Genomic DNA, 27,135 nt, shown 5'->3' on the forward strand with positions numbered 1-27,135 from the left:
TTTAAGATCGAATCCAGAGATAGAGCATTTCTATTTCTTTGTCGCTTTTATATCTATCTCTCTATCTATCTATCTATCTCTATCTATCTCTATCTATCTCTATCTATTTATCTCTATCTATTTATCTATCTCTATCTATCTATCTATCTATCTATCTATCTATCTATCTATCTATCTATTGTCTACAGGGATGAACTCATTGAAGGGGGGAAAAGAACAATTCAAGCAATTAGTAGCTTCAGAGTAAACTCAGTCAGGGCACACATAGCAAACAAGCCCCGGGTCACCACTGTCCCAACCCCAGCGCACATGGCTCACCCTGGCCCAGAGTCCCTTGCATTTCCTCTGCTGTGTCTTGTGGCCTCTGTGTTTCTTAGGGTATCTCCAAATTCTAGGGATGGCCTGAACATCTCAGAAACTCTGCATGTAAATCCAGTACCTCCTCCTGCCCCTTCCACCTACAAGCCCTCTCCAGAAGAGTCCTGCAAACAGTGCATCTTCTCCCTGGGTGGGATTTAATCTCTAAGAAACAAGTCTATTATAGTTTGAGTGTGACATGTCTCCACAGGCTCTCATGATTGAACCTCTGATCCCCAGCAGGAGGTTTAGAGAGGTTGTGGGACCTTTAGGGGGTGATGCATGGTTGTAGACAAACCACTGGGGAATGGGTTTAAGCTATAACTGACCCTACTTCCGGCCCAAGCTTTCAGCTTTCTGGTCTACCAAGATATGATCAAGCACCCTCATATTATTATTGCCACAGCTGAGAGCCACTCCCAACACCATGAATACCACCACAAATACCACCATCACTACCACCACCACCACCATCACCACAACTACCACCACCACTACCACCACCTCACCACCATCACCCCACCTCCACCACCCCACCACCACCACTACCACCCCACCTCCATCACCACTACCACCCCACCTCCATCACCACTACCACCACCACCATTCCACCACCAACACCCCACCTCCAACACCTCACCCCACCACCACCATACCACACCACCACCACCACTACCACCACCCCACCACCACCACCACCACCCCACCTCCATCACCACTACCACCACCACCACCCCACCACCACCCCACTACCACCCTACCACCACCACCACCACCACGACTTCTCAGCCACTAAACTGTAAGCCAAAACAAAGCCTTCCTCCCCTCAGTAGCCTCTATCTCATCACAGATAAGAAGCTAGAGCAGAGACCTTCTCTGGCCCTGTCCCCCTCCTTCCCTTCCTGGGCCCAGCAAGAGGAATGGCTCTCTAAGTCAAGCTGTCTGTTCTTTAGGAAGGGGTAAGCATCCGCCTGCATGGCCTCCCCAGGCATCACACAAATACAGCCACATCCCCACAGCTCTGTGCTGAACAGCTGGGACGCAGCCAGGAAAACGATCAAACATTAATAATGAATTTGCTTTGACAGCCGCTTCTTTTTTCTCTTTCCCGCTATTCACAGTCCGTCACCTTAAGTACCAGAAATTGCTCACAGCATTGCTGAGAGAACTCCGCAAGGAAAAGGATCTAGTGGATGAGAAAGGCAAAGGGCTTTCCAGACAGATGAAGTGGCGGATGGCAGGGTTGACCAACATACCTCATCATAAAGAGATTATCTTGCAAGGCCACGCCAGCGGTTGTCTGATAACTAGTACGCTAAGGAGGCTGAGCTGGCCCTCTGCAGGACAGCTGTGACCCAAGGTAAGGGTGCAAGCAACTTCCACTGGACACACTTCAAACCATCAACTTCCCAGGAGCACAGGCATGAATGGCCAGAGAGACACAAAGGCCCCTGAACCTGAGGCAGAGGAGAGAAAGCAGAGTGGGACACAGCAGCAAACTAAAGGGTGAAGAGGAAAGAGAACACAGGCAGGCAGTTCTCTGCTTCTTCAGAGCCCTCAAACTGGGCTCTGAAATCTAGTCGCCAAGAGCACACTATGTCACAAGTATAGATAAACACAATATCAGAATTTATTAAACAGTAATGTCACAGATTCCACTGATTTGATGACAGCAGCTTGGGATAAATCCCACCTACCTTGGAAATCTGACCGAGGTGAATTCAGGTATTATTTTTTTTTATCCCAATCTTAATTAGTAATGTTCATTTGTGTTTATCTCTCTGAGTATACATACATCTACATATCTATAGGCATGTATGTGGTTTGCAGAATAAATGCAGGTTAAAGAGGCTGACACAGAGTTCTCAGTATTCAGAAGTGGCTGAGGACAGGTCTATGTTGCTAAGATAAGGAGCCAGGCAAGTGTTGGGGTCAGGTGGGTCTGAGAAAAAAGCTGCAAAGTCCAGCTGAAACCAAAGGCTGAGGGACAACTGGTGACTGAGAAGAAATGGCAGCTCCGAGGACAGGTCCTGATGGAAAAAGAGGAGTGGGCAGACAGTGGAGTGAGCGACTGCAGATGCTAGAGACACCAGGAATGGCCAGGGAGCCCACTGCCTCTTGGTTCTTGACAGATATGCTGTGTCAGACGATAGGTTGATGTGAGGCAATGCTACCCCACACTTTCCTTGCTTCCATGGATCTGCTAAATTCTTAGCTTGGGCTTGGTTCCCTAATTTTAAGGTACCCATGAACCCCAATCTGAAATCAGCCCCATACTTTTATACAGTGTTTCCCTTTCTGTTCCTGGGAGTGAATTATTTATGTCTATGCTGCAGGGTGGTACCTGACAGATTATGTGGTTTCAGGATCCACCAAGATATATCTTTCCTTCTCCACAAAATGGAATCAAAAGCTGCTTGAAAAATGGGGTCTCCTTGGTCAAGGCACAGTCTAAAGAACCACTGTTTCATATCTCAAAGCCTGGGAGAAGGCAGAGCTCCATCACTTTACAATAGATCTAGTGCGTGGTTGGGAAGGGGCAGGTGGATTCCTGGATCTCTGAGATGTGTGTGCTCCAGGCCCCATCTGCTACCATCTTAAATACAAGAGGAGTCCCTGTGAGTGAATCCTCAGGGGGGGACTGTCTTGTAGCCCCTGCTTTATGATGGCCACAGCACCCAGTTCATCCAGTCATGATTGCCTGTCATGTTCCCATTCCATATCCACCCAGTGTCGTACACTTTTCCTGGATGACAATCCCCTCCCACTTTTCCTCATCTCAATTCATGTAATTGCCAGCAGAGGAGACCTGTGTCTAGGTCACGAGGTGTAGTTGTTATTCCTGTCTACTGAGCACACTGAACCCCCTCAGACATGCTGACTGCGTTACAGCTGCACCGATCCTCAAAGGACAAATGAGACTTTCACTGACACCCTTAGAGAGGGGAGGGTCTTTTTCTCTGATAGATGTGTGAGTAGAACTTTCCCTTTCACTTAAGAAAGTCTGAAGTGAAGACTGGTACCACGAGGGTCACAAAACTGCATCTTGATGACACAATTTGGTCCCCAAGTATAGGATGCATGCAGATAGATTAACCGGTAAACATGTTCTTAATATGAGATACCAATTTCCCTTGTGTCTTAGGGCTTTACTGCTGTGAACAGACACCTTGACCAAGGCAGGTCTTATTAAGGACAATATTCAATTGGGGCTGGTTTACAGGTTCAGAGGTTCGGTCCATTATCATCAAGGTTGGAGCATGGCAGCATCCAGGCAGCCATGGTGCAGGAGGAGCTGAGAGTTCTACATCTTCATCTGAAGGCTGCTAGTGGAAGACTGACTTCCAGGCAGCTAGGATAAGGGTCCTAAAGCCCACACCCACAGTGACACACTGACCCCAATAGGGCCACACCTTCTAATAGTGCCACGCCCGAGGCTGAGCATGTACAAACCGTCACACCTTGCTTTCTTTAGTCCAGGTCATTTTATGTTTCTGCTCCTACAAAAATTGATAATAACTATTCTGGAAGGAGACAAAGCCATGGGTAAGGACAGCCGAGCAGTAAGATGCTTCTGGCCCACATCCTGGCCCTTTGTTCCCACCTCAACTCAGCCTAGCCCATCCCCTGTAACCAGCCATGCCACTTGGCCTCGGGTTAGGCCTCCTTAAGATCCCCAATGTCCCCAGAATTCAGGACATTAAAAGCAGTTTCATGTGTAGTGCAGACTGGATGATAAATCATGGAAGAGCACCCTCTCAACAATATATTTGCAAAGAATTAGAAACCATCACGTGGAGTATTGAGATTAAAATAAGGACAAGGTGATGCCAATGCAAAAATGCCCAAGTTCCTATCCCAGTAGGAAATATTCCAAACTCCGGCCAACTCATGGGGAAATCCAGTGATGCTCACTCTTCCATGCTGTTCTTCATACTTCTGCTCCCTTGTGTAATCCTCTACGCATTCTGTAGCTCCGTCTCCATTTGTGGCACAAAGAAATAGCAGCAGTTGGTACCTTAAATGTGTGTGAATTACATAAAAGGCAATCCTGATTAGAGCTGAAGGTTTTAATTAAATGAGCAATTAGCCTTGAGCATGGATGTTTATACAAAAGGAAACTCAGCTAATTAATTTGGATACTGACTTGCTCCTGTGAACATGAGCCTGCCCGGGGCTTAGTATGGCGCTGGGGTGTTTGCACAACTGGAGGAGGTAACAGCTGGGCTCAGGTTGGGGTCCTACAAGGAGAAACTCACATGTGATTACTAAGTGGTCTGTAAGAGACATCCAGGCTTGCCCACCACACCCCCTGCCCCAGCCCTTCACCCAGTGCGCAGTGCCTTACCAGCTGCCTAGATCTCCACTGTACGCTCAGGACCTCTCCCTGCAGGCACATTGGAGCTGTGTGGACTGAGTCATCAGGAGAAAACCGGCACTGGGAGGTGAGGTGATGGTGGGGGCTGCTGTTAATTGTCAACCTGACAGAATCTGGGATCGCCTGGGGCATGGGTGCCTGTCTGACATGGCTGTGGAGACACCTTGCTTGGGTTAACTGAGGTAAGAAGACTTGTCCACTGTGGACGGGGCCATCCCCTGGCTGGCTCTCAGGCTGTATGGAGGAAGTAAGCTCAGAACACCAACATTCATCCTTCTCTACTTGCAGACTAAGGATACATGACCAACTGCTTCCAGCTCCTACTGCTTCCATCTCCCCACTACCAGAAACTGCAAACTTAAACCTTGAGCTAAAATAAACCCCATTTCCTCTAAGTTGTTTTTGTTGGGGTTATTTTATCACCGCAATGGGAAAAAATACGAAGATGCTATCCAATCTGTCAGCCAAGACAGTACTCACAGATGTGAAGATGTTGGCTTGATACAATGTTGCTCGTTCCTTGATACAATGTTGCTCGTTCCTGCAGAGAAGTGACCAGGTGACTTTGCAATGTTTCTAGATTTGTTCAGGCTAAATCATTTAAATGTTGTAACAGAAAAGGGAGTTTTGTTGGGTCTTATGCTTGTTTGTTTTGCTTGGGAGTAAAAAACACAAGAGTGATTTATACTGATCTGTGCGATCCCATCCCCACTGGCACAGGAACACTAATCACGGTTCAACGCCAACTTCCTTGACAGCAATGTTGTAGCGTAGCTGAGACCACTGGTAGCTAACATAAAGTTCAATGTGCAGAATGTTGTCAAAACCACTGAATGCTTAAATCAAAACAATAATAAAAATATATATGGAGTATGGGAATATTTAAAAATTTAGAGCTGGGAATGGAGAGATGGCGGCTCAGCAGTTAAGAGCATACCCTGCTCTTGCGGAGGGCCTGAGTTCAGTTGCCAGCACCCATATGAGATGACACACAACTGCCTATGACTGCAGTCCCAGAGAACATCCAATACCCCTGGCTTCTGCAGGGCACCTGCATACATATGCATGCATGTGTGCAGACACATATACATATAATTAAAATAAAATCTTTCCATTTTTGCTGCCTGGCAGTCGCAGGAGCTGCACAGAGGCTTTCATTGTTCTCTGTCCCATCCCCTTCCTCAGCTGTTCCAAGTCAGCTGAGAGAAGCCTGCAGGTGGTCCTCCTGCGGAAAGTGCAGTGTGTCCCCTTGCACGTCATTGTCCATGCAGGCTGGCAAAGCCAAGGTCATTGACTCCTGGCTCCAGGTCTGCCCTGTCCCCAAGCTCAGCTCTGACATGCAGGTTCTTGGGGTATCTTTGATTCCTATGGGGAAAATGTTGACACAGCATCCTCCAAAATTCTTCCAAATAATTACACACAGAGTAATCACACAGGGGTTGCCTAAATGACATCAGTCTCAATGTTATAAAATACTTATTTCCAAATTCCCTAAATATGATTCAGCCTGTTTGTATATCACTTGTGAGCTATTACAAGAACGATATGCATGTGTGTTCTTTTCGCTGTGCAGTCCCTGATAATTAAACCTAATAAGCCTTACAGGGATCTGGGGCTAGGCTTTGAGCTTATTGCTTTATACGGAAAAACACAGTGCAGAGTGGCCCCTGTGCTGGAGGGCAATAGAATGACCTGTTGCCTTTGGAGTAAGCAGCTGGGAGTAAGAATGTTAACATAAGTAAGCCTGTGTGACATGGTGGTCATGTGACACAGCATCTTCTGCAGTCTCCCTGACCACTCCATGGTGCCAGTGGCTGGGGGACCACTGTAGACCCCTCAATCGAGAGCAGTGAAAGATGGTGACAGAATGAAGATGTTATTTAGGTCTAGCAAGCTAGCACCAAGGGAGTCTAAGAACAGACTCCACAGAGAGATACTGTAGAAGAGTGGGGGAGTGGGGGACGACAGGGAAGAGGAGGGGCCTGTGGGCAAGAGGAATAGTGCAGAGTGTGGGGACAGAGGAAGAGAGAGAGGGTGTGGGAGAGATGTAAGATGCTAGCTGGTGGACTGTGACCACTGTGTGAGAGCTTCTGCTGTGACCAAAGGGCTTGGATCTGTAACTGAGGACCTACTACCCTTAGACCACAGCCTTGAAGAACATCAAACCCGAGATGACCCAGGGCCCAAGACTTGAGACCCAGCACTGCTGCATATCAGGAGCTACCCTGATGATCAGCATGCTGGGATTTTATAAGAATACACCCACCACATCCCCACATCTTAGGTCTCCTTTAGCAAGGTTTAAACCAATTTCCCTCCCCTTTCCCTGGCCCCAACAGACAGCTTTCCATCTCTGTTCTGAATCTGCCTTTGCAGAAGGCTCTGCCTCCCACCTTCACATCCCTGCAGGAGAACGTTAAGTCCCACACAGAACAAAACTGGCCACTCCCAAGTAGCCACAGAAAGGTCTGAGCCATTTGGTTCCCACACACGAAACTCTCTCAGCCAGCCTCTGTGCAGTTAGTTTTACTATCTGACATTAAAAGAAACTAATAATGCTTCTCCATGTGTATCATCCCGAAACTCATGACAGAGTGGCTTGGTGTACAGATAGGACCGTTGAGGGATCATGCTGCTCCTTCCAGCATCCATAAAAGCTCAGAAGCATGTCCTAACCACCCGCTGTTCTCTTCAGTCTCAATAATTCATTACGGTATTAATAGGCCAACATTCTGTGCACAGTGAAATGAAGACATAGTTCAAGTTTCTCTCAAAAATTCCCTCAAAAAAAAAAAAAACTCCCTCAAGCTGGGAGAAAAATCAAGGCCGACTTCCTTGTCTTCCCACACACAGACGGGCGAAGCTGGATTCCCCTCATTCCACTCACTTTTCAACCAGAAGCTTCTGTGCGTTTTAACATTGCATAACTTTGTTTTTAATGGGTAAGTCCTCTGTGGACCCCAGAGCCGGGAAGACATTCTGTAGACGCAAGCCTGCCGTTTTGTGGGGTATACCCTCTGATCCTTTGAAAAGCCCCACAAGCAAAGTAAGATATGGTAGCTGTTGCCTGTAATCCCAACATCCAAGAGGCTGAGGCAGGAGGATAGCTGTGAATTTGAGCCCATCCTGTGGTGCATAGTGAGTTCCAGGCCACCTTGCTACTGGCTCAGACCTTGTCTCAAAAAGCCAAAGAACTGAGAGGAGATCCTTTGCCTTCTGTCCTCCTCACAAATGGAGGCTTTCTTGGTATCCATGGCAACGTGGGATGAGATTGAAGAACTTGGATCTGGAAAATTCTGAAGCAGAAATTTCCCCAGTGAAGAACTGAGCATGTGTGGCCTCTCCCATCTCAATGGCTTTGCATGATGGTCACGTTACTGTGTGGGCTCAGTTGAGCTACAGTAACCAGATATTTAACCAAGTTTTCTAGGTGCTTCTGTGAGGTACTGTTTAGATGAGTCATGATTTACGTATACTGACTGAATAAAACAGATTGCTTTCCGTGGCTGGATGGGCCTCACCTAATTGACTGAATTCTGCCTGCCAATGGGCTTTAGACTTGAGCTAAAAACACAGGCTCTTCCCTGGGTCTTGTAGACAACCCCATCTTATACACCTGACCATCTACCTTCAGGACTACCTCCTAGGACAGCACAGCATTTGTCAGCAATAGTAATGCATCACAGCCTTGCATGGACAAAGACCAGAGGATACTTGCTGTTGAGTGTGTATTTAGTGTCCCATTAGTGTCATTCATGTCCCATGAGCCCTTGGCCAGTTTGAGCGCCCATGCTACCCAGAGCCCACCTTCCATTTTGTAAAGTCTATGTTGAGCACCGTGGTGCATTATTAGTAACTTCTTGGGAAGGTGACTTATTCAGTCATTCCCAGTCTTTGAAAGAGCCTGAGAAGATCCAGAGACCCTGCAAGACAAGCCCACAGCTAGACACTCAGGGAATATGGTTCGTAGCTGGCTCTGCAAGGGGAAGCATTCAGCAGCTCTGTCATAGAAGCCTACCTGAGAGGAAGGCAGCTCACAGCACATACGTGCACTTGCACACAAACACACACATGCACATACACACAAACACACATATACACACAAACACATATACACATACACACGAACATATACATAGATACACACACAAAACACACATGTACATATACACACACACAAATGCACATATACACAAAACACACGCATACACACACATACAGAGAAAAGACACATGCACAGACGCACACATACACAAACACACACGTGTGCTCAAATAGTTGAATGCTTGACCCCTAGTAGCACTGTTTTCAGAAGTAAGGCCTTCCTGCAGGAAGCATGTCACTGGGAGTAGGCCCTGAGATCATAGCCTTGAGGACTTTGGGGAGTGGGGAGGGCAGGGTTGTGATCTCTCAGCTTCCTGCTTCATCTCCCTGCCTGCCCCTCACTGCCCTGTTTCCCTAGCATCGTGCATTTTCATTCTTCTGGAACAGTCACACAGTCTCCATTCTGCAAGTTGTCTTTGTTATTGTATTTTATGTCAGCAACATAACAGCTAGTGTACTTAGAAGCCAACGGCTGGCATCGCCATAGTGGGTCTGTAAGGCGGCCTCCTTCTCAGGGATTTGGGCCACTCCTGCCCTAGTCTTTCCAGCATCCTCAGAGGTTTGTGTGTTTGGGTTCCCACCATCCGGGTAGGTTAGTCTCTGTAGCATGACTGCAAAGAACGTAGATGAACAACGGAACCTGAAGATTCAAATCATCCAATTTCCTTTTCTCCAAAATCTGACCACCAACAAAAATAAGCTATACAACTCTACTTAGCAAAATTATCACCCAAGGGCACCATTAGAGCAAAGTATCCTAAGAAAGGATTCACTCCCTGGCTCTCCAGCTCCAACCCTGACCCAGGGAGGTTGACTCAGTAGCCCAGCACCTTCCCTTCTAGGGCCACAGGCATTGTTTGGTCTCCATGATACTGTAACGTTGATCTATCAAAGCACCAGGTGGTATAGCAGGCTAGTGCTGGGTAGATGTAGCCTGTCTGCTGGGGCACGTTCAATGACACAGTCCATATTCCTAATAACAGTTCTGGTATTTGGAGGCAACCTCAGCATATTACACTGAATTGTTTGCACAACAGTACTCATGGTTGCCTCAGAGGTCATTCCAAAATTATGTATGCTGTTATCTTGACTGTCAATATGATGGGTCCAGAACCCCCTATGAGACAAACCTCTGGGCCTTTAAATGATATTTAAATGAGACGGGAAGCCTTGCTCTGAATGCGAGGGAAACCATCTCTGGGCTGGGAGTCGAGGTTGAATAATGAAGAGGCAGGCGGTGAGCTGAACGCCACACCTGTCTGCTTCCTGCTGTCTGCATCGCTGCTTCCTGACCACAGTGCGATGTGATCAGCCGCCTTGTGTTGCTTCGGCCATGGCTCCTTGCCTGTGAGGGACTGTGCCTTCAAACCATGACCAAAACAAGCCCTTCTCCTCCTAGACTGTATCTGTCATGCACCTTGCCAAGCAGTGATAAACAGAAGAGTCAGAATATCATTTTACAATGCCTTTTTGGATATGGGGGGAAAATCATCTTTTTTGTTGTTTTATTTGTTAAGAGTGCCACTTTATAAGAAACAAGAATGAGAAGTCCCTGAAGACCTTATTTGGCAGTGAATTGCTGGGGACAGTGTGACTGCACCCCAGTTAGCACAAGACTGGGAGGCAATAGGTGGAAAGTTCCAGAAAAGCCTTTCCCGGAGCCATGGGGCACTGTAACATTCTGTTCCCCTAAGCACGCTGCTCCGAGGCATATTCATATTCCAGGGCTCGTTGCGCACGGAATTTCAGATGGCTTTGCTGTTTCTATTCACGCCCCAGACCCAGGTAATGTTTTGAATTTTTAAGATGTATTTCATTCCTGAGAGGCGGCAAGGATCGGAAGCCTTTGTACACCCAGTTAATGACCCGTAAGAAAATCCCATTATCAACCAGGTTTGTCCAGACTCAACCTTCTAAACAACCGATAGCATCTTAGTTTCTAGAAATGTGGCACTGGCTGAGATAGTTAACCCACGCTCCTACAGAGGTAGCTAGACCCAGCCCTCGAGTAGATATCGAGGGAGACTCTGGAAGTTTTGAGAAGACTCTATGCTCTGACAGACCCAGTCTATCAACACCATCTAACTGGGACCAGCTCCACAGACTCCTGGGAGCTCTGGTTTCATCTTGCCCTTGACTACTATAGATCAAGTAGCCAGTTGTCAGGTGCCTCCATTGTTCAGCTGTTGTGTTTTACTCCCACCTTTACATATTTTTTACACATCATCCCGAGCCACTGTCTCTGGGGACTTCTGGAGTATGGCTCAATGTGATGGGCACTGAGGTCGAAGAAAAATGCAGTCATTACCTGGCACTCAGATTCAACTCTAGGGTAAGAATTTATCTAAGGATCAGGGAAACTTACCACTCACAGCAAATGGCTGTGGTATCTCACCCCTCCCCCCTTGGTTGACTTTTTAACCATAAACCTGTCTGCTAATAGAGAAAAGACAGAACAAAATTAAAACCAGGAGGTTGATAGCCTCGCAGGACGTTAGACACAGCGTTGATTTATTAGCCACCACAAAGGCAGCATTATGGCATCTGCTTATGAGTTGCTAGAGGAAAGATGACTCAAGCTTCTTCCATTTTAATCCTTGCTGCTACCCTAGAAAAAGAGCCTCGGACATTTCAAAGACAGGTCTCCAGGTGAGAAGATACGCTTGCTCCAATAGACCATGTCTATTTGGACATGACTCATTCTGAACCGTAAACATCTTCTCGTGAGTCCTCCTTTTGTGGGAGGCAGCAATACTGCCCAGAGGTTGCAGACATCTGCACCATGGGATTTGTAACACCATTTCCAGTTCTGGTTAGTGGAATATCTGATGGGGTTGCCCTGTGATGGTGACTGGGTCTTACCATGTGGAAATCAACAGAAGCCAGATGTGTAGCAGTCAGGCTTACGAGAGCAAGTTCTATCCATGTCCATCTGTGGGACAGCTGCCCACACCCACAGCAGGAATTACAGAGCCAGCAGGCATGAGCTGTCCACAAGGCCCACAGGGCCAGAGGGCTCAGAAGAAGGACAACCGATGGAGAAGCAGAGAGATTTCAAATGCAACAGAGCTGTTGAGTTCTTGCTTCAGGGGCACACTTGTTTCCATTTCTTCTGCCATCTTTGCTGCTGCCCCTTAACGGTGTCAAAACTACCCTGACTTACAGCTTTTACCGATCAACAGAAGAGTAGTGTCACAGTCCTCTGACAGAGTGCTACAGTGTCCTTACATCAGGAAATTAAGTAAAATACAGTTAAAACTCCTTTACTATTGGGGTTAAACTGGGGGAGATAATCTTCATAGAGTATGTGAATATATTCATTAGATTTTAAATGTAATGGTGATATTTTTACAAAGCAATAATCAGAAGAAACGTTTTCATTATAGTATTTACATCTTAAGCCAACAGCCAGTAAGAAGGAATCATGAGTGAAGTATGTGGCTGATGTGGCTGACTCTGCTATACCTTCTTCCACACCATGACTTGTGCATGCCCCAACCCATGCTGGCAATAAAAAGGTAGTCAGCCTGAGGGAAAGAAACCCACAGAGACTTAAAACACAACAAAATATCATCTAAGAAATGTCAGTGCACGTAGCTTACATAGATAGAAAATTACCCTCAAAGGCCAGCAGCCAATGGGTTTGAGTCTACTGTCCCTAGAAATGGGCTCATATTTTGTGACTTTTCCTAAGGATGATGACAAACCAAAGAACACTGAAGCACTGAGCTTGCTGGGATTACAGACAGGACTGTGGGTGACTCAAAGGCGGCCACTGCAGTCAAAAGGTCACCTTGACACAATGTTCTCCCCTGGAACCTTCATCCAACTTGTAGGCAGTTCAGCTGCAGAGTCTTCCACCCCTGGTGACTGGTGACTGTTAATATAACCTCTAGATATGACCTCCTGAGTCTTGTAAAGAAACTCTTAACGGATCACATTGAAATTCTACACAAAGCCTCCACTAGGACCTGACAGACCTCTGAGCTGTCCTTGACAAGCTCTGACAGAGGCTGTGACACAGCAGATTCTAAAACAAACCTATGCCCAACTCTCTGATCTCTAGTGGCCCGTGAAGAAGAGGGTTGGGAAAGGGGGACTGTGAACACACACCGGTCATCAGAAAATGACAATACACAGAAATAAAATCCTCCCTGTGGGTCCAGAGCTTGGCTCAGTTCACGGTATCCCATCAGGATGGCCCCTCCCTAAGTGGTTTGCCATTCCCTGCAACCATCATCAGAGCCTTTCTCATCCCTGGGTTTGAGTCCCAGCACCCACATGGTGATGCAAGCCATCTGTAGCTCCAGTCCCAGGAGATCCTACACTTCCTTCTGTCTTCCATGGGCACTGCACCCATGTAGTACACAGGTATACATGTAGGCAAAATCCTCATGCACATAGATATAAACAATTACTTTTAAAAATATTTTAAAGGAATGTGTGTTCCAGTAGAATACACAATTTCCATGTATTTTCCTACAAACCCCTCCCTCCCCCTTTACTTTGCCTGCTAGCCTATAAAATGGGAGACTCTCTCAGAGGCATGTGGGAAGAGAACCAGGTTCTATGGTGTGCCTTTGTCATAAGGAACTGTCTCCACACATGCTCAGGTCAGGAAACAGGGGCTCCTGTGCTGGCTGAGGGAGCCACATTGTGCAGTGGAGAAATGTGTGGCCAGGTGTGAACACCTGTGGCAGTCAGCTTGCAGTGACATAATTCGCCTTGACCTCAGAGGAGATTTACATGACTCCAAACATGTGGGCTCTAGATTTCCATGAGCCCTTACACCAGAAGCCCTTATGAGGAACAACAAGATACGTCCACAACCCAGGGATAGATCCCTGCACAGCACTGTGTGCAGCCAGGATGGGCTCACTCGCTCAAGTAAAGAAGTGACCTCCCGGAAAGGCAACCATTTCTGCAGCTTCAGTTACAGCAGCAGAGGATGAAAAGCTCGCCTTGCACTGGGGGGAACTGTGACAGCAAAGTCAATGCATCCTGTGTTTTCATCTTTACCGCATGTTTTAAAGATGGATAACAGGAAGCAGGCATTGAACTATGAACATAACCCAAAATGAGAAGCAGGCCACAGAAGTTTACACCTGTCCAGCTGTTGTGGACATCTGGCTAGGGCCCATTTACACCTGTCTACCTATCTACCTGCTGTGGACATCTGGCTAGGGCCCATTTACACCTGTCTACCTATCTACCTGTTGTGGACATCTGGTAGGGGCCCATTTACACCTGTCTACCTGTCCACCTGTTGTGGACATCTGGCTGGGGCCCACTTATACCTGTCCACCTGTTGTAGACATCTAGCTGGGACCCATTCACACCTGTCCACCTGTTGTGGACATATAGCTAGGACCCATTCACATCTGTCTACCTGTTGTGGACATCTGGCTGGGGCCCATTCACACCTGTCCACCTGTTATGGCCATCTGGCTGGGGCTCATTTATACCTGTCCACTTGTTGTGGACATCTGGCAGGGACTCATACAGTTGCCTCCCTCAGATGAACCCTGCACTTTAACTTCAACTGCTCAAATCCAGGCTCAACACCACAGCAAAACAGGTTCCTCTGAGTCTCCATGAGGTAAAGTTAGGCTCACCCATGTTTATGTGTATGTGAGCGTGCATGTACACGCAAATGTATATGTGTGTATATTTGTGTGTATATGTGTGTGTATCTGTGTACACACTTGTATGCGCATGCTTGAAGAGGCCACAGAACAACCATCGGTATTGTTCCTTGATAATGCTGAGCTTGTGTTTTTAGACATCTCTCACTGCCCTGGATCTTGCTGATTCAACTTGGCTCACTGGCGAGCAGGAGTCCCAGGGATCCTCCTGTCTCTTCTCCTGGCACTGGTATTAGATGCATGCACCATGTTTGCTGTTTTGGCATGAGCTCTGAGAATCAGACTTAAGAACTTCATGCCTGCAAGGCAAATGGAGATGGCTTACACACCCAGGAAAGTTCCTTGTTCGCTGTGCATTACAACAGCATCATCTAGGATGTTGGAAAACATCAGGTGGGGAAATCTGTACTCCCTATGTATCATGCACTAGAAGACCATAGCCCACTCAGAAAGCTGTTTACAATGCATGCCAAAGGTCTGGCAAGCGACCCTCACACCCATTCATTGTACTCCTAGGGATCTACTCTAAAGATAGAGCCCAAATTTCAGGGGAATGTGGAATTATGGGTTTTCAACAGCATGACTAATAAACAATTCAAAACAATATGCTCACATGACACCAAGCAAACAGACTCTATAGAGTCCAATCTAGGATGATAGTCAAAATATTTCAGACTTGTGTTTCATAAAGCATGGTGTTGGCATCAGAAGCAACACCTAGCCCATCAGCCTGAACCCCAAGGGATGGGTGGACATGACAAAACACCAGGCTCACACTGCTAAACTTAAGGACTACATGTACATGTAAACCTACACTTGAGTAGGGGGAGGGGAAGCTGGGATATACACTCGGCAGTAGGTGCGGCTGCCCCTGCGCCCCAGGCTTAGAGCATGTTTTCTTGCTTTGTACTTTATTCTCTTTCCCAACATTCCATAAACAGTGCTTGTTTATAATCAGGAAGAAATGAAGTGTTCTCCCCAGCATAGCCCCGAGAGCTTAGATCTCCACATTCGTCTGTCTCAGGAACTCCGTGGGGCACCATCGTTCAGCAGAGAAAGAGTCTGCTTGAATCGATTTTTATGCTGTTGGCGCAGGCATCTGGAACAGGTTCTCCACAGTTAAAGCGATCAAGATGCTGCTTCACTTCTGCAGTTTATCAGATGGAGTCTCCTCTGCTGCTCTGTCAGCTTTCAGAGATTTGGAAATTATATGTAGGGGCAAATGTGACTTTTTCATTAAAGGCTTTCCAAAATAAACATGGATTCAGATACATTTCTAAGAAATCCAAGGAAGAGAGCTGGGGACCCATTTGCTCAGTTTGTGTTGATGGGAACAACTTTTGAAGCTATGTAGAGAACAGCTCTGTAGAGATCCAGGTAGTTCCATTGTCCCTCACACACAGATTTCCCCAGGGGCACGGTCACCTCTCATCAGTGGGGAAAGTGCCTGACAGAGGCAAATTAGACAAGGAGTTGCTTTAGCCCACACGTTCACAGAGCCGATAGCATGGCAGGCAGGGCTCCCTCCGTGGGGGCACGAGATTGCGTGTGAACTGTTACACACTTAGTGGATGAGGAAGGAAAGAGCTCACACCTGAACCAGCCCACCTACAACTCACTAGCCCCACCCCTGTGGCCCTAGGTTGCCTAGTAAAGGTTGTCCATGTTCCCAAAGTTCCACATTCTCCAAAAACAGTGTCACCAGCTGTTTGCAGGGGGTAGGGGGACAACTCATATTCAAACCATGACATCAGCTGCATCCACACATCTGTAATACCTTTAGCTCAGTGTGTCTTTACCACAAAGGACCCTTGCACAGCCACGGCCACAACGAAGACCCAGAACACCACAAACATTCCTTGGTCAGTCTGGCTTTATCCTCAAACGGCAAGCAACTCCATCCATCAATAGCCATCCTCTGTACTTCTCCCTATGGGTGTTTCAGAGTTGGCTTTGGACATTCTAGTTTATAGTCAGAACTTGTCCAAGGAATGAGTCCCTGGATGCTCACATCCTCTAAGTCTCAAATTACGGTCAAGGGAAGTCAGGAACGGAACTGGGATTGCTTTCCCTTCCTGGTCCATGAACTTCACCGTGGGAGAGAGGCTGATTGGCAAGGACTTTCTTCTGCACACTAGCTGGGGGGATACAGTACTCAAGACAGCCTCCCTCCTCAGTGAGACCAAAGGACTTTTGCATGGCAGTGCCTATTTGGAGAGCCTGGTTTTTCAGTCTAATTTTTCATAATTATCTGAAAGGAAGAGTCACATATGGTAGGCCCCGAGTCAGTCCATTTGGATATCAACCGATCACACGTAGGCCTTAGCACCCCTTGACATGAAAACAGTATTTTCTGGAAAGAAAAGAAAACAACTTGCCAAGCTTTCCCTCTAAATGTCTGCATATGGTCTACACTGGGTGTGTGCTGCATGTGGGTTTGGTTACGGGTGGGGGGCTTGATGGCTGACATAACCCAACCACCGCAGCCCCAGAGATACCAAGAGCTGGCAGGCATGCAGCGTCCTGGACTGAAAGATGGAACCATATAAAAACTTTCCTGAGAAGCTGCACATCAAAGGCCTGAGTCAAACATGGCTACCCGCACTGATGCCCTTACGAGCATCTAATACACTCCTTGCTCCTATACCTATGATCCCCATCATTCCTCTCTCCTGCTTCAGTAACCATGACTCCCTTCTGGACCCATGACCCCCTCCATACCTCCCCCTCCTGCTCCCATGACCCCCTCCACGCCTTCCCCTCCTGCACCCATGACCCCTTCCACGCCTCCCCCTCCTGTACCCATGACCCCTTCCATGCCTCCCCCTCCTGCACCCGTGACCCCCTCCACGCCTTCACCTCCTGCACCCATGACCCCTTCCATGCCTTCCCCTCCTGCACCCATGACCCCTTCCACGCCTTCCCCTCCTGCACCCATGACCCCCTCCACGCCTTCCCCTCCTGCACCCATTACCCCTTCCATGCCTACCCCTCCTGCACCCATGACCCCTTCCATGCCTACCCCTCCTGCACCCATGACCCCTCCTGCACCCATGACCCCTTCCACGCCTTTTTTTCCTGCACCCGTGACCCCCTCCACGCCTTCCCCTCCTGCACCCATGACCCCCTCCATGCCTTCCCCTCCTGCACCCATGACCCCCTCCACGCCTTCCCCTCCTGCACCCATGACCCCCTCCACGCCTTCCCCTCCTGCACCCATGACCCCTTCCATGCCTCCCCCTCCTGCACCCATGACCCCTTCCATGCCTCCCCCTCCTGCACCCATGACCCCTTCCATGCCTCCCCCTCCTGCACCCATGACCCCTTCCATGCCTTCACCTCCTGCACCCATGACCTCTTCCATGCCTTCACCTCCTGCACCCATGACCCCCTCCACACCTTCCCCTCCTGCACCCATGACCCCTTCCATGCCTTCACCTCCTGCACCCATGACCCCTTCCATGCCTCCCCCTCCTGCACCCATGACCCCTTCCACGCCTCCCCCTCCTGCACCCATGACCTCTTCCATGCCTTCACCTCCTGCACCCATGACCCCCTCCACGCCTCCCCCTCCTGCACCCATGACCCCTTCCATGCCTTCCCCTCCTGCACCCATGACCCCTTCCACGCCTTCCCCTCCTGCACCCATGACCCCTTCCATGCCTCCCCCTCCTGCACCCATGACCCCTTCCACGCCTTCCCCTCCTGCACCCATGACCCCTTCCATGCCTTCACCTCCTGCTTTGATTTTGTTAACAGACAGGGTTTTGTGCCTCTATTGGCCCTGAACTCTTGATCCTCCTGCCTCTGCTTCCCAGGTGCTAAGACAAATGATATCATGCCCAAGCCCTGCCATCAAGATTTTAAAAAGGGCTTTGCTCCTCCAAGTTCTTCTCGCAAAAGAAAGGATTCACAGCCACTTGCTTTGTTCATGGCTACATCAGTGACCCCATGGGCTCCTGGGCCTCTTCTGCTTGCAGACAGCTCTTTAGAAGATTAACATGGAGGAAAAGAGTGAGCCAAAGGGGGTCACTAGCAATGTTCCAGATAAAGGACAGAGAGTCAGTGTGGGGTTTGAGTGAACATGCCCTGACCAGACCCACAGGAGTAGCATTAGCGGAGGTGTGGCCTTGCTGGAGGAAGTACATCCTGTGGGGTGGGCTTTGAGGTTTCAAAGTTCAAGCAGGCTTAGTGTCCTTCTCTCTCTCCCTGCTGCCTGCCAATCAAGACGTAGAATTCTCAGAGACTTCTTCAGCACCATGTCTGCCTGCACGCTGCCATGCTTCCCACCATGACAGTAATGGAATAAGCCTCTGAACCTGTAAGCCAGCCCCAATTCAGTGTTGTCCTTTATAAGAGCTACTGTGGTCATAGCATCTTCTCATCGCAATAAGACCCTAAGAGAGTCAGTAAAAAGAGATCTGCTGTGTCTGGGTATTGGAATTTAAGGTTTTCATCACTTCTTCCTCCCTGGTGCCACAGCTCAGCTCAGCTATGTTATCTTTGACCTTGTTCTACAAGAGTTCTTCTCCTAGCCCATGCCCTACAGAGTCAGCCTCTGGGACAAGAAATCTGTCTTCAGCCATCTTAAGGGTAAGGCTTAACGGGTTCGATTTGGGCTGTTATTGTAAATCTAAGAAGTCATAACTAATGTAAAGGGGAATTCCTGACAGATTGAAATCAACCAGCCTTTGATATGGATGGAGGTGCTGACAGGCCTTCTCCTGAGATTTTCAGGCCAACCATGCCTAGCGGCATATGGCCTCTGAAGGAGGTGACTGTCCAGCCCTGCTGTCCTCCATAAGCATGTGTGCTTGAGCACTTGGTTTGAGAGGGCCATGGAACCTTTAGGAGTTGAAGGCTTGCTGAAAGAACTGGGTTACATAGTATACTGGGTCACATGGGAACTGGTCACATGGGATACTGGGTCACATGGGATACTGGGTCACATGGGAACTGGGTCACATGGGATACTGGGTCACATGGGATATTGGGTCACATGAGAACTGGGTTACATGGGATACTGGGTCCCATGGGAACTGGTCAGATGGGATGGGCCTGGGTCTTGCTTCCTGAACTTTCTTTACCTGACTCTTTCTTGTCCTGCCAACATGGTCCTCTCTACTATGATATAATGAATTTTTTGGCATAAACCAAAATCGAACATTTCTACCCTAATTTACTGTTATGAGTGTATCTTATCACAGAGGAGGAAAAGTACGTCGCAAAACACTGAGCCACTGTTCTTGGGAAGCTAGGACTTTCCCCTGCCAAGGAAGGGAATGGCCACTGGAACCCAGAGGGTCTTGTATGCAGTTGGCCTGAAGTGTGATACACAGGCTGTCATAAAGTTCAACCTGGGCCAGTAGACACATTTAAACATAGGAGAAAGGGAACTGAAGCCACTTACCCAGTTAGGTAAAATGCAGATGTATTTGGCAAACCCAACAGTCTTGGCAATTTCTTCTATTTCAGTCAGGCTGCTGTACGCTACTCTGCCAGCCTCAGAGGCTGCCACCTCCAGGTTCCATGCTTCTAAAGTCTCACAGGCAACTAAGCTGCAATGAAAGCTCCAAGCTCTTTCTTTTTAGAGATGTGTTTCCGCTCACAGACGTTCTCAGATATAGAAACACGAGTCCACCAAAATGAAAGTGAAGGCTGGAAGCTATACCTACTGTGTGCTCATACACACCAGAAGCTGCACCCACTGTGTGCTCATACACACCAGAAGCTGCACCCCTGTGTGCTCATACACACCAGAAGCTGCACCCACTGTGTGCTCATACACACCAGAAACTGCACCCCTGTGTGCTCATACACATCATGAGTTCCCCATCTCCTGCCCTGCCCTACACCATCACTTCCTGCAGGTTCCCCACATACCTGGCATCTCAACTCCTCTCCTCCACATTTGCCATTTTGTTTTGACACCAGATCTTTACCCCAGAAAGAGATTGGAGCCAATATCATGAACATCTACCTTCACTGCCAAGGGGATTAAAACACAAACAGAAAGCCAAGAGGGCTCCCTGGAGTCCTGGGTAAGATTAGATGCAACTAAATCTCATGTACATTAAAGTAATAAATCTCCTTTGGAGTGGAACCCAAGCCAGTCACATGGAGGAGCTCCCAGGGCAGGGGAAGGAGGGGGTAGAGGAGGAAGCTGGGGTCAACAGAGGGCACCAATTTCTTCCGGGTGCAGCAACAACAGAGGTCAAACCTCTCACTTCACTTTACTGCTCAGTCATCACTGGGCAGAAACCCTATTACAAGCCTCTGTCCCTTGGTGACACTGATTCCAAACTAAAAACAACAGGAAGACAGACAACACAAAGGTGGGCATAGGGGATGAAACTCCCAGAATGGAAGCTTAAAAATTCCAACAGCAACCTTCCCTGGCTGTGAGCATGATGTGGGAATGAGGAGGAATGTTAACTCACTCGCTCACTCACTGTTTTTATTTTCCTTCCAGGTGTTATCACAGAGGAAGGAAAACGACTTTCTTCTAGTGAAACCCTACCCACTCCAGATCTGTCCTTTCCCTGAAAGCACAAGTTAGATAAATTAAGGTAGGTATACTGGCTAGTTTTGTGTGTCAACTTGACACAGGTTGGAGTTATCACAGAGAAAGGAGTTTCAGTTGGGGAAGTGCCTCCATGAGATCCATCTGTAAGGCATTTTCTCAATTAGTGATCAAGCGGGGAGGGCCCCTTGTGGGTGGTACCACCTTTGGGATGGTGTTCTTGGGTTCTATAAGAGAGCAGGCTGAGCAAGCCAGGGGAAGCAAGCCAGTAAGAAACATCCCTCCATGTCCTCTGCATCAGCTCCTGCTTCCTGACCTGCTTGAGTTCCAGTCCTGACTTCCTTTGGTGATGAACAGCAGTGTGGAAGTGTAAACTCAATAAACCCTTTCCTCATCAACTTGCTTCTTGGTCATGATGTTTGTGCAGGAATAGAAACCCTGACTAAGATACTAGGGAAGAATATCAGCAACATTATGTCCAATGTTGACCTCAAATGGCACCCAGAAATAGCCTCAGTTCTCTTCAGTTCAGAACCAAGCAACAGGAAGCACAGAAGATTTCTAGGGCTAGCCGGGCCTGTGCCAGAGCCCTGCCTGACAGCCCTGTAGCTTTGCTGTGTAATCAGAGAAAACTGTCGTCTCTCAAGATCACCAGAGCTAAATGACCCCAGAAGTGTGTCTGTTCACCATTTTGTAGGAAGGGCAGCTTCTGCTCAGAGTTCCCCACTTGGGCTGTATCCACACACCACTCATGGTGACAGGCACACCATGATGCTTAGCAAAATAAATCACACATGTAGCTAAGGCATCGCCCCCTACCCCAGGCATTCCTGAGCCAGACTACCATCTGTAGAGGCATGATCCGCATTTGTGTCTTGCTAATGTCAGGGGAAAGTGCTTGCTTAGAAATTTAAAAATGAATAAAAAAGCAACCAGGGGCCAACTAGGGCCTGCTGATATTCAAGATTAAAATTGTTAAACTTTGTCTAAAGACAGTGAGAAACTCATGCCCTGTGACTTTAAGTCACATCATTTGACATTAGCTCTTGAGGGAATATTAATACAACATGCCAAACGTTTGATATATCATGTCCTTTGACTGCTATTAAGAGATTAGATTTATATAAATTTATTTATATATAAATACATATTCATTTGCATGTAAACTGATTGTGTGTTAGACCACAGTAAATTAATCCTGGTGCTTTGATGCATGAGTCCCATTCCTCTCCGATTTCTAGGAACTGAATGTAAATCAAATATTGCATAAACATGGCATCACCCCACTTCAAACTCTTCTCCAAGATTTATTTTTCCAGAGTCAAGTGCAAATATTTACTACATTTGACAAAGTTCAAAGGACTCTGATTAGGAAGGGCCCTGGTAAACAGCTTCATTTACCCTGCTGGTCTCTACTTTAGAATTCCACTCAGGGGACCTTGTGTTGGCCAGTCAAGATTTTCATATAAGTTTCCCTCTTCAATCCATTTTACAAAGCTTTGAAAACAGGGGAAGAGTATTCCCTGGTCTGTCCTCCTTCCCAGAACGCACTGAGTTCAGCATTTTGGCAACAGCAAGCCTTCCCCTTAAGGAGAAAACTTGGGTGATTATTTCAGAGGTTTTGCTCCTCACATAATGAAGAGAGAGCTGAGGAGACACATCACTAAGTGCCCAGAGTTGACAAGAACCCAGCAGAGATGCAGAAAGCTATAGAGTGGCTGGTCTTGGGCAAAATGGTGTTGAGCAATAGACTCAAGAAGTTGATCTAAGCAGTGTGAAGTCAGGGTAAGCTGAATACCATGAATATTCAAGAAGGCACCACCCACTGGCCACAGGAAAGGTTCCAGGCCTCACGAAGAGTTAATGCATAGCAGGAATACCCACCCTGGGGTCTAAACCCACTAAGCACTGACTTACAGCTTCCCTGACTCTTGAAACCATATGGTCCAAAGCACAGGACTTTTCAGGTGTCTGAACAAACTTGTTCCTGTTCTCTAAGAGGAGAACTGCTTCCAAGGAAACCTCAGGCCAAGCCCAGGGTTACAATGTCCATTCTGAGCAATGCCGACATAAAATCAACAAAGGGTGAATGCCATACTCCTCATTCCTGGGAACACACATATCCTTCTAATGGAGACCAGATCTCCAAAGCCAAGTGTGTTATCTGTTAAAGGCAATAATAGTGGACTTAAAGAATCAGAACAGATAGGTTCTGAGATCGCAAGGGAGTCCAAGGAAAACCTTTTTGGAAACATGTTCACTGTGTGGATGGGTGGGGGAGTGCAATTGGTAGGAAAAGGGGAAGAGCAGTTAGGTATGACTTAGAACCATTGAATTAAATGAGAAAAGCTGTACCCAGAACTAGTCTTGCCAACTAAATTTCTCCACATCCCATCACATCCTGGCAATACTGTGACATTCATCTTTATGCAGTAGTATCTGCTACCCCTGCTGCTTCCCTGGGAGAAACCTTCCACGCCCTTTATCAAACCCACCTCCCTCATCAGCCTCATGGGTTTCATTAAGGACTTCACTTTAAATTCTAAGAAGTTTCCACATCTGCCTGTGGTAGATGGAATCCAACTGAACTTCAGAGGGTTTTCAAACTAGGTCTTAAAAGCACACAGTAGAGCCGGGCATGATGGCACATACCTGAAATCCCAGCACTTGGGAGGCAAAGGCAGGAGGATTTCTGAGTTCAAGGCCAGCCTGGTCTACAGAGTGAGTTCCAGCACAGCCAGGGCTACACAGAGAAACCCTGTCTCAAAAAACTAAAAAACAAAAAAACAAAACAAAAAAAAAACAAAAAACAAAAAAAACAAAAAAAGCACCTCTCTGTCAGTGGAAATTGATGATACGCTGAGGGTGTATGACACTGGAATTTACACTGGGCCCCATGTTTAAACAGCAGGGCTACACCTTCTGTGCCCAGGTGAGGACTTCACTATCTCTGGAGCCAGATGACAGTCGTTAACCGTCTCCTTTTCTTGCCTGTCAGACCCAGTAATTAAAGATATAATGCTTATTTATCATTCTTACCAAATTGCAGTCTAGATTTCTCCCAAAAGTTTCTGAGGCCCCAAAAGAGGAGGGGAAATCCAGAGACAGAACTGTTCTGGCTTCCCATAGTCCCTGCAGCAGCTGCCTCTAGCTTACCCTTCAGTGCAGCCCAAACCACCCTTCTCAAGGTCAGAGCACTCCACTTTGCACCCAGCTGGTATGGTGCACCGCAGTTCTGTGTGGTACTCTCTAGAAATCTTCAAGCTGCCCCATTAGAACTGCAGGACACACGTTTGGGAGTAAATGCATTTAGGCAAGTTTGCAATGGGTGCCAGCTTGCCGACTCCACAGACCACAGCCCTGCTGTGTGATTGCAGATGCACCAGGGACCCAGAAGGAAAGGAGGGCTCCTTACTTCTGAAGCTTGAGAGCTGAAGCTTTGGAGCAGACCTCACAAAAACACGGCGGAAGCACACATGCGTGTGAAGCAGGGTCCAGTGCAGAGCGGTGGACATCCCTTCCCACTGTACTCTCACTGTGCCTGCTCTTAACCACTTCCCTTTCCTGGTACCAAAAAGGAAAGATGGCTATGATGACATTCAGTTTCCTAGGACATACTTTTGGCAGAGAATATTGACTGAGCATCTACCTCTCCCTGGAAAGTCTTGTGATTCAATGGTTGAGTGCTAGGTTTTGGGTGAGTCTTGGGTAGGGAGTTTGGAGCAGTTTAATTGATGTTTGGGAAAGGGGGCCTTCAGAAGTAGGCAGGACACTACACTTCAGAATCTGCCTTCAAAGTCTGCCTTTATGTATGCCAGTGAAATGCAAGCTGATTTAAATCACTGTACAGAGTCTAGAGTCTACTTCACTAGATTTATATGCATATAATATATATATGTGTGTATGTATATAGAACATATGGGGAGGGGAGGGGAGAGATAGCAAGCATAGAAGATATAAATAAAAAGAAGTAGAAGGAGAAATAATGATTCATATCTAATACTTAGGACAAAAACGTTGGCTTGGGGAACTTTGTACTGAATAAAGTGGCCCCATTTCTAAACATATATACTGCTCGTTGATCTATTCACACAAACACAGCCTGTTATTAAGCATAAGCCAGTTCCAAAATTCCTTTTTAAAATGTGTGTGTCCCTAGAATTATTCATATCAATATCTTATCATCTCTCCAAATAATACAAAAATGGGACCAAGGGCCTTCCCTATAGATGCGAGGGGTCTCCATGACTCCATGTTTCACAACAGAAGCATCCACATACTCCTTCAGAGAACTAAGTGAGAGTCCTCGGGACACGGACACATGGGGGAGTCTTTCGGATCTCAGGGGTGGCCTGGGAAACCTTGTTAAAAATCTCAGCTAAGGGACTGAGGAGGTGGCATAGAGGTAGGAGTGCCGCCCTGTGCAAGCTTGAAACCCCGAGCTGCAAGCCAGGACCCAAGTAAGAAAGCCCAGCGTACACACTGTAATCCCAGCACTGGGAGGTGGAGTCAGGAAGGCTCACTCCTGGGGTTTTCTAGCCAGCCAGCCTAGGATATTTAAGTTCCTGGCTGGTGAGAGACTCTGTCTCAAAAGCCAACGTGAGTATCAACTGAAGAATGACACTCAAAGTTGACCTCTGACCTTCACATACACATGGACACACATACAAGATGTGCCCAAACACCCATGAAGAGATACATGTAAGGACACACAGGTATGCCCCCATACACAAATGGACATACAAATATATCTCAGCTACACGGACTCTGCCTAACATCCAGTTCAAATGTTCTGAAGTTTCAATAATTCTGAATAACCAGAAATGCTTCTGCTCCTGGGTGGAATTTGACCAAAAAAGACTTTAATTATCCCAAGCCCAGCCACTCATTTCCCAAGGAGCAGTCCTGGATAGCATAAACATTTGCTTACCTCATGGTAGTTTTCACGACAGATAACGATCAAAGTCTACTTCTGAGACCAGCTTCATAACTGACGAACCAACTGGCTCCAGCCCCTGCTTCAGAAGACAAAGAGGGATGCTCCTTGGACCATTAGCATGCAGACCTGAGGTTTCCAGGATGGTTTCTGCAAGCTCCAATGACAATTGTCCAAAGTAGCTTAGTTAAAACAACTATTAGAATTCTTTATAGTGGAGGCCATGTGTGAGATGTAGAGATACAGATAATCCTCTGTCTGGATACACCAGCTCAGAGGCAGCCTTATGAACAGAACTGTGATTGACAGGAGCACCAGCCGCTACAGAACCTTCTGGAAACAAGCCCGGTTGGAATGAGAGTGTTCTCAGACTTCCCACAGCTGTCTGCTGATGTATGCAATATCAATAGCTGCTCCCCTCGCCAGCTGCCCTTCGGCCTCCTGCTAGAGCCTCCGGAGAGCCTGGCTAGCCTCCTTCAGGTTTTGGCCAGCCTTGCTCTGAACAAATTCATCTGTACATGCACCAGAGTGAGATTCCCTGTGCAATGACCATGGTTGAAGCTGTCTCACCCCAATGTGCTGTAAAATAATTACCAGGAACCCCTTGGGGTGACAGCTGACAACACATGGCACAGCAGCCGCTTCCTGTATCTAATAAACAATTACTGGGTATCGTTTTGTAATGCCCTGAGTTGACTGGGATGGGTAAGGCATGCCTCTACCCTCAAAGAGCTTGCAGCCTAATCAAGGAGTAAACACTAACATGAGAACTCCTGTAGCTACAACGTCACCACCAGCACTGAAACATTTCGGTTGTCAAAGCTACAGTTTGTGGACTGGAGAGATGGCTCAGTGATTAAAAGCACTGACTGCTCTTCCAGGAGTCCTGAGTTCAATTCCCAGCAACCACTTGATGGTTAACAGCCATCTGTAATGTGATCTGATGTCCTCTGGTGTGCCTGAAGACAGTGACAACATATTGAAATATATAAAAATAAAAAAATCTGGGAACGGAAGTCTTCCCACCGCCATTTGCACCAGAGAGCCGGAAGACTCCACAGCTTTCTGTGCATAGCCCACCAGAAGGGAATGATCTCCCAGCAGGCTTTCACTTTTGAGTGCAGAGGTGACATCTCCACCTTCTTTCTGGAGGGGATCCAGCTAGGAGCACACAGGGCCTAAGATCAGTGGA

At 47.5% G+C, this 27,135-nt stretch overlaps 1 long non-coding RNA gene across 1 annotated transcript; it reads right to left on the reverse strand.

Moving 5' to 3' along the window:
- Positions 1-3,843: 3,843 nt before the first annotated feature.
- On the reverse strand, positions 3,844-26,282 carry LOC127668539 (uncharacterized). Its single transcript, XR_007974113.1, has 5 exons — positions 25,938-26,282; positions 5,216-5,276; positions 4,706-4,795; positions 4,505-4,598; positions 3,844-4,375 (listed from the first exon to the last, which is right to left on the reverse strand). It is a non-coding gene; the product is annotated as an uncharacterized LOC127668539 (long non-coding RNA).
- Positions 26,283-27,135: the final 853 nt, after the last annotated feature.

The sequence above is a fragment of the Apodemus sylvaticus genome, chromosome 18, assembly GCF_947179515.1.
Source record: "Apodemus sylvaticus chromosome 18, mApoSyl1.1, whole genome shotgun sequence".
NCBI lineage: Eukaryota > Metazoa > Chordata > Mammalia > Rodentia > Muridae > Apodemus > Apodemus sylvaticus.